We start from the raw sequence: 9,180 nt of genomic DNA on the forward strand, positions 1-9,180 counted from the left end.
TTTTCTAATTTAAAAAAAAAATTGTAAGAATTTTTTTCCTGTTATTAGTATCTCTTCAAAAATATTATTTTTAGTGACTGCATGGTATTTTCTCATGACTGTACTGTAGTGTATTCATCTGCTTCTGGGGGCATTTACACCATTTCCAGTTCTTTTCACTAGTGTAAAAAATGCCACATGTTAATCTTTATCTGTATTTTTGATCATTTTCTTAGAATAGGTTTTCAGAAGTGCAATTACTTTGTCAGAGCATATGAGCCATTTTAAAGATTTAAATACATGTATTTCTTTTTCAAAAACCTTGTTCTACTTATATTTTTGGGTTATACAAGATTGCCCACAAGATTGTTACTGTACCCTGAACAAGATATAGGACAGCTAAAACCATGGCTAATTTAATAGTTAATCATGGAGATACCACTGTGATCAAGTACATTTCATTGATTATTATTAAGAATGATTTTAAAACATTTTATTATCCATTTTCATTTTGGAGTGGGATTAATTATTTGTATATTTGTTCACTTATTGATAGCATCTCCTGATTTCATTTGATATTACATACTTTAGATGTAGGATAGTAATTCTGAGTTGTATTTGTTATTACATTTTTTTTCTGGAAGTTTTTGGTTATGTTACATTATCCAACGTACCTACATTTTCAGGTTTTGTGTAGGCAAACACCAGTAGTGTTTACCTTTGTGGTTTCTTTTTATTCTTTTAGTTTTTTGAGTATGTCCAAGAGACCTGAATATAGAGGGACAAATTTTTTATTAAATGGCCGTATGTCACTGTGCTATTTTAGATTCTGTTGAATTCCCATATTGACAGCACATGCTTCCCTTCCATTGGGTAGAAGCAAACCATATCATGAATTATAAAGTAAGTTTGAGGGCCAATTTCCTGTTGCTTGCACTGGTTACCAAAATTGCTAGTTCTCTTTGATTAACCTATTTTGAGAGAATTTTGTTCTTGAATTTAATGCCAATAATCTGTCATTTAGGGGCTTGCCCACTTCTGTTCTAAACCACCTGTTTGTATGTGACTCCTTCAACCCTCCCTCCCTTCCTTCCTTCCTTTCTTCCTTCCTTTCTGAATCCAGTCAGCAACCCTGAATCACCCTGATTTATTCCATCCTGATCTTACGTGTCTCTTCACAGCCTACTGATCTCAGTGTCTCTTCACAGCCTACTTCTCTTTCAAGGTTTAACTCCTGTTTCCTTTTAGCTTCTTCTAACGGACAAAAGGCAAAATGTTCAAATCAAAAATAAAGCTTAAGAAGTAAAAGAGAAAATGAAATACTTTCAGTAAATCCAAGTAGTATGTATTGGTGAATTAAACTCTTGTCATATTTGACATATTTGTGTTATGTATAAACGTATATGTTAATGTCTTTGGGATTTACCTTTGCACAGAGCTCAGACAAAATTCATTGAGGATGAAAGGGGACTGGGATCCTGTCATTGTATCAAACAGCACAAAGTATGGCTTTACAAGATTTCTTTCTCAACTTTTTTTTTTTTTTTTTAAGATTTTATTTATTTGACAGAGAGAGGGAGAGGCAGAAGCAGGCTCCCTGTGGAGCAGGGAGTCTGATGCAGAGCTCTATTCCAGGACCCTGGAATCATGCATGACCTGAGCCGAAGGCAGACACTTAACCGACTGAGGCACCCAGGCACCCCTCAATTTTTATTTGTTTGGAATCTCAGTTGCTTATTTGTCAGTATTGGAAAATTGATATTTTTCCTCCTCCCTTCCCTCTGTCTTGTCTCTTTTCTGCCTCTCTTACCCTTCTCTGTAGCAACTTTTCCTTCCCAGACAGATACTTTTTAACCTCTGAATAATTGTTTTGTTGTTGAGGATGGTCCAGACTAACATTTCATTGGATTGAGTAGTATAAATACTGTATATGGTTTTTAAGTTTCTAGAGCACTGTTACTGAGTTATGTTTAAGTCACTTCCCCAGCGCCCCCCTCTCCTGCTGATTTTGTCTCCTGAGTATCTCTCATATTGTTGTAACTTCTTATGTATTCTCCTTGTTGCCTTCTTTGCACTCTAAAATATTTCACATTATTGCCAGAGTGATTATATTAGTCCTTGGCTTAAAATCATTCTCCATCTTCCCAGTTTCATTCCAGATGAAGTCTGAACTTCTTAGCCTGGCATATGAAATCCTTCTGGAAGGGGTTACCCTGTCTCTTTGAATTCTTCTTTTAGTACTGGTCCCCTAACTTCTAGTGCAACCAAATGCCTTGAAGTTCTTCTAATACAACTTGCTGTTGTTAACCTCTGAGCCCTTGAAAATATTTTTTCTTCTGCCTGGAATGTTCTCCTCTTCCTCCATTTCTATAACTTACCTAACTTTTGCTTATCCTTTAAGACTTAGCCCATATTACTTCATCTGATAAGTTTTCTCTGACTGTGTAGTTTGCAGGGGCCCACTTCCCCTGAGTCTGAATCTGATGTTTTTATATGTGTTCCCACAATACCCCATGGCTACTTGTGTATTACAGAACACATAATGTGGTCATCCTTTGTTTACTTTCTGATGACTCCATTATATAGTATGGGCTGTGTATAAGCTTGTAAAGTGACTTTCATATTTGTATTTCCAGTGCTGGGACAGTTTCTGGTGCATGATAGGTATTCATTATGTGTTTTGTCGAATGAATGAGTGCGTGTTAAACAGTGGTATTTTTGTTGTTTTTTTCTGCATGATTTTGTAATTTATAAGTCATATTGCCACAATTTTTTTTTTTTTTTTTGTATAGAACCTGATTCAGAAGGTATAAAACTAAATGGCTGAATTTCACCTCTAGTTAATGCTTGGTTCTGTGCAAAAAGATGGGTTCTCTTTCCTCCACCTCAGTATGGTAATTGTCAGCTAGAATTTAGATTAACTACTGACATATCTCTTCAAGTCCTTGAAACTTGCACAAACTGTACATTCGTTTAAGGCTTTCGTTCTCTGTGGAGTTCACTCAGGACTGGTTGCTAGGCAACTAGGGCTAGATGCTACATGTAATATGCACCAACTGATGTTGCTTTTTTATTATTATTAAATGAAACGGCTTCTCATTTTATTACCATGTCAGAGCCATCTGTATGCAGGGTGGCAGCTGATGGGCATAGTTTGACACTTTCTACAGAGTAACCTTGTGATATGCGTTTCAGGCTTATGGAATTGTCTTTTTTGGGTGTCTAAATGTAACGTTTCTCTTTTTACCTTCCTTTTGCTTAGGTCAAAATAGGAAAGAATACTATTTGATTTGGAAAGTTCTAATGAGAATCTTGTTATGAGAAAGCAGTCATCATTGGTTTGCATGACCTGTATAGCTTAGATGTTACCTAGAGGAGATAGACATTAGGCAGTTGAGACTGAGATCATTATTAGGTCTAATTTTGTTTAGTGCCTCTAATGATCAAAGAGGAATGATGAATAGCATTTTAATTAAATTTGTCAATAAGACTAATTTGGGAGATGATACAAATACCTGTAAAAATTAAAGTAACAACAAAGAAATTCTCAGATCATTTTTACAGGACTTAGACCCTCAAAAGATAATTAGTATAACACTTCATCATTCTACTAAGCTAGGATATTGCTTAAAAATATGTATTATTCTGAGGATGTAGAAGTGATGTGTCAAGATTTTCTTAGCTGAACCTAGTTCTCTAGTTAAAAGTTAAACTAAGCACAGAGAAACACTTTGCTTCAATGTCTTATGGAAATACAAGCTTATTTTTATTCATATGTAGTGTCCATCCATTCACCAGTAACTGAGTGCCAATTATGTGCTTGGAATAAAAAATAAGACCCAGTGTCTCTTCTCAAGGGATTTATAGTTTTGACTTCATTTGAGAGGTAGGCACTTAAACACGGTACAAAATCTGTAAACCTTTCTAATAGAATTATAACAAAATACATGATTTTTTAAAATTTGAACTGTGTTCTCATGGAATTATTTCCTTAAACAATGGGGTCATGACTTAGTTGTTTTGGATTCCATACTCCCTAGCACAGTATAGTGGCTCCCAATGGGTACTCACATTGGACTGAACTTTAGTCTCACTTGCAGGGATGATGTCACTAACGAAGAGGAGTATAAAGGAAGACTAGGGGATTCGGGAATGAATATGGTTGCTGAGATTCCAGGTTCAGTAGTTTCAGACATTTTAAACTTGTGGTGCCTGTGAACATATGGGGGGAACATATAGTAAGTAGTTGAATACAGACCACAGTTTAAGAGTGGGATTTATACCAGAGAGGCATTTGCTAATCATCACTGTTTAGGTGGTGGTTAAAATCAGGGCAGTGGTTGATATCATGGAGGGAGAGAGTATAGAGTGACAAGGGGACATGCCCTGAATAAAACTCATACACAGAACATCAGTGTTTAAGTGACTTGTGATGGGTGGCTATAAAGGTAGGAGATGAATTTAAAGAGAAACCAGTAAAAAGCAGGGAGGAGTCTTGAATGAAACAGGAACACAACAAAGGATAATGGGATCAAAGATGCTAAGGGAAAGATTTCAAACAGGAATGGTAAACACCATCAAATGCCACAGAAAAGCCAGGTTAGAACTACATAATGTCAGTAGGATTAGGCATTTGGGAGCCAGTAGTGGCTTAACCACAACACTGTAACAGTACTGATGAGCAGAGATGAGAAATTAAGCTGTGGAAATACAGGGAGTGCAGGCTACTCTTGACAGAGCAAGGAAAGAAAGAGAATGATATCTATGAGTTTCATAGTTGAAGAAAGTGTTGTATTTTTTCCTTAAGATTGGAAAGGTGAACATTTACAGGTTAGAGGAAAAATGAGGTCAACGGGACTAAGAGGAAATAATTGTACGGGCAGGTTTTTAGAAGAGGTAGGAGGAGATGGGACCAAGAAATCACACTGACTAGAGTTTACAATGTACTCTCCAGCCTGGCTTTTTATAGTTCTTACTCAGACCATCCCATCCTGTGAAACCATCCCACGATAAATGGTCCTATACTATTATTATCCCTCTTTTTTAAAAGATTTTATTTTTAAGTAATCTCTGTGCTCAGTATGGGGCTCGAGTTCACAACCCTGAGATCGAGAGTCACATGCTCCACCAACTGAGCCAGCCATGCGCCGCTCGTTATCCCTATTTTAAAGTTTGGTGATGGAGCCTCAAAAGGTTCATGTTAAGAAAACCTGATTTTTCGGGTTTTTTCTTTTTCAGGGTCTATATTTCTCTTCCCTCAAAAGAAATGAATGAGTTATTTCATAAGACCTTACGATTTTTTCAAAAGTGATACCAAGAACTCCTCTATTGGAAGAACTAAACTTGCTTACTTACAAAAAGAGTTAAATTTCCAAATGTCAGAGAGTATTTGTGTAAATCATCATTTCTACTTTCCTCAAAGCACCTATCATTAGATGTGTCATCTAATGGGTCATATCTCATTGTGACTTTACTGTCATCTTCATCCATCACTGCATTTTCTAGGGTGAATTGTATGGTGTACTGATTTTTAAATTTGAAGAGATATAAAGTTCTTGGGCTATGTTCCTGTGAATGCAGAAGTTTTTGTAAATAAATATCTTTGCTACCCTCATTTTAGTACCCATGAGATAATATTTATAAAATGGTATTAGACTATCAAGGGCATATGTTTAAGATTATTTTTATTATGTCACTTAAAAATAAGTAAGTATAAACAGGTGAGACTTGGAGAGGAAAACTTGGAGCTCACGTGTGATAACTTTGTGTGATGGAAATTTTTTTTTTCTTTTAAAAATAACACCTTTCCCTCCAGTGTATGAATCTTCCTCCTTCACCCCTCCTCCTCAAGATGTGAAATGAATGGGGCCAGAATATAATAGATCACTTTAATAGTTGCTCTTATTTAATGTTTTATCCTCATTTAAAGAATAACTAATTTTAAAAACATGTATTTATTAGGCTTTCTCCTAATTTTGTTAGCATGTCTCAATCTAACAATGAAATAGAAATCAAAGAAGGATAAATCATAAGCTATCAAAGCAAAGTATTGCCTGTAGTAAATACTTGGACTGCATCACATGGATTAACTGGTAATGCATCCTCAATTTGTAAACAGATGTTTCTGTTAACCTTTATTTTAAAATCATTTAAAATAATGAAAGCATCTTCCCTCATTTGGTATTATTACAGAACTCCTTTGGTAAATTTGTTTCCTAATGCAGTACGTTTGGTTAATATGTACCCATTTCTATTTACTTCTCTAAAGTTCTTGCTGTCGTAGATTTTATATCAACTGCAATCCCTGTAAGAGGCTTTTTCCAGTATCCTTAGTGGTGCAGTTCTCTGGTTTTTTTTTTTTTTTTTTTTTTTTTTTTTTTTTTTTGAATTAGTTCTCCTTTTGAAATCAGAAAATTGTGTGGGCATTCATCTGCTAGAAGAAGGTTTAGTGCATAGAGACTTTCACTGATTGAGGGCTGAAATGAAAGCCTCATTAATGTAGTCCACATGCCTTACTTGTTGGTCAGCTCTTTGTCATCATCTGTGCCAGCCTCTGGCAGTACTTTGAACTATTTATTTCTTTCCTACATGCAGCAGCACAAGCTTTTATAGCTCAGTGATTATTGTGAAGGTGTTCTAGGTGCCTTGTAAGATACTAATAAATTAGAAAGTATTTTCTTTTCCATTATTTTTTGTCTTTGAATTATTCTTTTCCACCTCTCTACAGAGAATGTTCCTGCCTTCTTAGAAATCTACTCTGTATGGAAAATGTTCGTGGCTTCTTAGAAATGTACAAGAAGCATTCGTTAAAATCAGTTTGTTGTGTTAAGGGCACTATAAAGGATACTCTGATTATACACGAAGGAACTAATAGACGTGGTCCGTTAAAAAGTTTCCATTCTGACAAGGAAAGGAGACCATTTTATATGCACACATCTCCCTGCACACACCCCTCCACCCGAAGCTGTACTGGGACAACTGCTACAGCTTAACCAAGTAGAGTAAATAGAGGTGGGAAGTCTTACTTGTGCGGCTAGAATCTCTATGTGGATTATGTTATAAATTTAATGCCGTTTAAATGGTTTCTGATCAAACTTATAGGCACACTAAAATTTGGCAAAATAGAAGAAATGAACCCTGCTTTACTTAATAAAACCACTGCTAGGCTTTTGTTGTAATCTCTCAAATTTTATGTAATTATAAATAAAGTGGTTAAACTTAAAAAAAAATTCTTTTTCTCTTAATGTGTCATAACTAAGTATAAAATTTATTTCCATGGGTCTGATTTTAAGTGGCTGTATAATGCTTAATTGAAAATATGTCTATTTTTACTTAAGCATTCCCATTTTATTGGGTATTTATGGGTGTGTGTTTGTTTTTTGGTTGAATAAGCCTGTGAAGAAAAACTAAAGAACCTTAGCAATTTCTGTACGGCCAGATGAAGTAAACTGGGAGAAGAAATGTCATAACTGCCTTCATGATGAAGGAATTTAACATAGATGTTTTCTAGCAGATGGAGATAAGAACAAAGCCGCAGCAAACTAGGTGGTGTATAGTTTTGAAGAAACAAGAGAATTCATTAGTCTAAGGTGTCATGTTGCCCAGGCGAAAAAGTGCTTGAGTAGAACCAGTGACTTGAAAAAGACAATTCAAGAAGCCTTTGAAGAATTTTAAAATTTTATTAATGCGTCTAGATTAGAACCTTCTGTTGTAGCTGTATCAAATTACCACAAGTTTAGTAGATTCAAACAACACTCATTTTTTATCATACAGTTCTGTAGGTTAGAAATCTGTGACATGGGTCTCATGGAGATAAAATTAAGATGTCAGCAGGGCTATGGTCCTTACTGGAGATTCTGGGGAAAAATTTGCTTCGAGGCTTATTCAAAGTGTTGGATAAATTGAGTTCCTTAGAGCTGTGGGACTGAGGTCCTCATTTCCTTGCTGGCTCTCAGGGTCCTGTCTCTGCCCCTAGAGGCTGCCCACATAGGCTTTCCAGGAGCCCTTGGAGGTCTCTTTCTGGTCCTTGCATGTGGATCCTGTCACAGAGCCAGCAACCACACATCAAGTCCTTCTTAGGCTTCAGTGCTGTCTAACTTCTGCTGCTGCTTCTGCGTTTTTCTGCTTCCTGAGGAGCCCAAACCTCCTGTGATTAGATTGGCCCACATAGATACCCAGGATAGTCTTCCCATCTCAAGGTCTTTAACCTTAGTTACATCTGCATAGTCTCTTTTGCCATGTAACCTAACATATTCATAGGTTCCAGGGATTAGAGTGTGAACATCTTTGGAAGGGCATTGATCTGCCTATTACAGTGAGGGGGTTCTTTTGGGGGGTTGAAAACAGCTTTTGCATCACTTTTCATCGGTTTTACAAGTAAACCACCACTCTTAATTTATTTAGGATACTAAATTTCCCTGGGGATTTTTCAATAGGTTAATTAACTTTGCTAGCTTAACATTTTTTTTTTTTAAATATTTTTTTATTATATTATGTTAGTCACCATACAGTACATCCCTGGTTTTTGATGTAAAGTTCAATGATTCATTAGTTGCATGTAACATCAGTGCACCATGCAATATGTGCCCTCCTTACTACCCATCACCAGCCTATCCCATTCCCCCACCCCCCTCCCCTGTGAAGCCCTCAGCTTGTTTGTCAGAGTCCATAGTCTCTCATGCTTCATTCCCCCTTCTGATTACCCCCCCCTTTCTTTATCCCTTTCTTCCCCTACCGATCTTCCTAGTTCTTCTGTTCCATAGGTGAGAGAAACCATATAATTGTCTGTCTCTGCTTGACTTATTTCACTTAGCATTATCTCCTCCAGTGCCAACCATGTTGCAGCAAATGTTGAGAACTCGTTCTTTTTGATAGCTGAGTAATATTCCATTTATATTTGCACCACAACTTCTTAATCCAGTCATCCGTTGAAGGGCATCTCAGCGCCTTCCACGATTTAGCTATTGTGGACAATGCTGCTATGAACATTGGGGTGCATATGGCCCTTCTCTTCACTATGTCTGTATCTTTGGGGTAAATACCCTGTATTGCAATGGCTGGGTCATAGGGTAGCTCAATTTTTAACTTTTTAAGGGACCTTCATACTGTTTTCCAGAGTGGCTGTACCAATTTGCATTCCCACCAACAGTGTAGGAGGGATCCCCTTTCTCCACATCCTCTCCAGCAATTGTTGTTTCTTGC

General features: G+C 36.6%; 1 protein-coding gene across 2 annotated transcripts in view; it reads left to right on the forward strand.

Moving 5' to 3' along the window:
- PRIM2 (DNA primase subunit 2) overlaps positions 1 to 9,180 on the forward strand; it is a 302,377-nt gene that overhangs the window by 173,420 nt on the left and 119,777 nt on the right. The gene's annotated exons all lie outside the window — the stretch shown is intronic.

This window comes from Ailuropoda melanoleuca, chromosome 19 (assembly GCF_002007445.2).
Source record: "Ailuropoda melanoleuca isolate Jingjing chromosome 19, ASM200744v2, whole genome shotgun sequence".
NCBI lineage: Eukaryota > Metazoa > Chordata > Mammalia > Carnivora > Ursidae > Ailuropoda > Ailuropoda melanoleuca.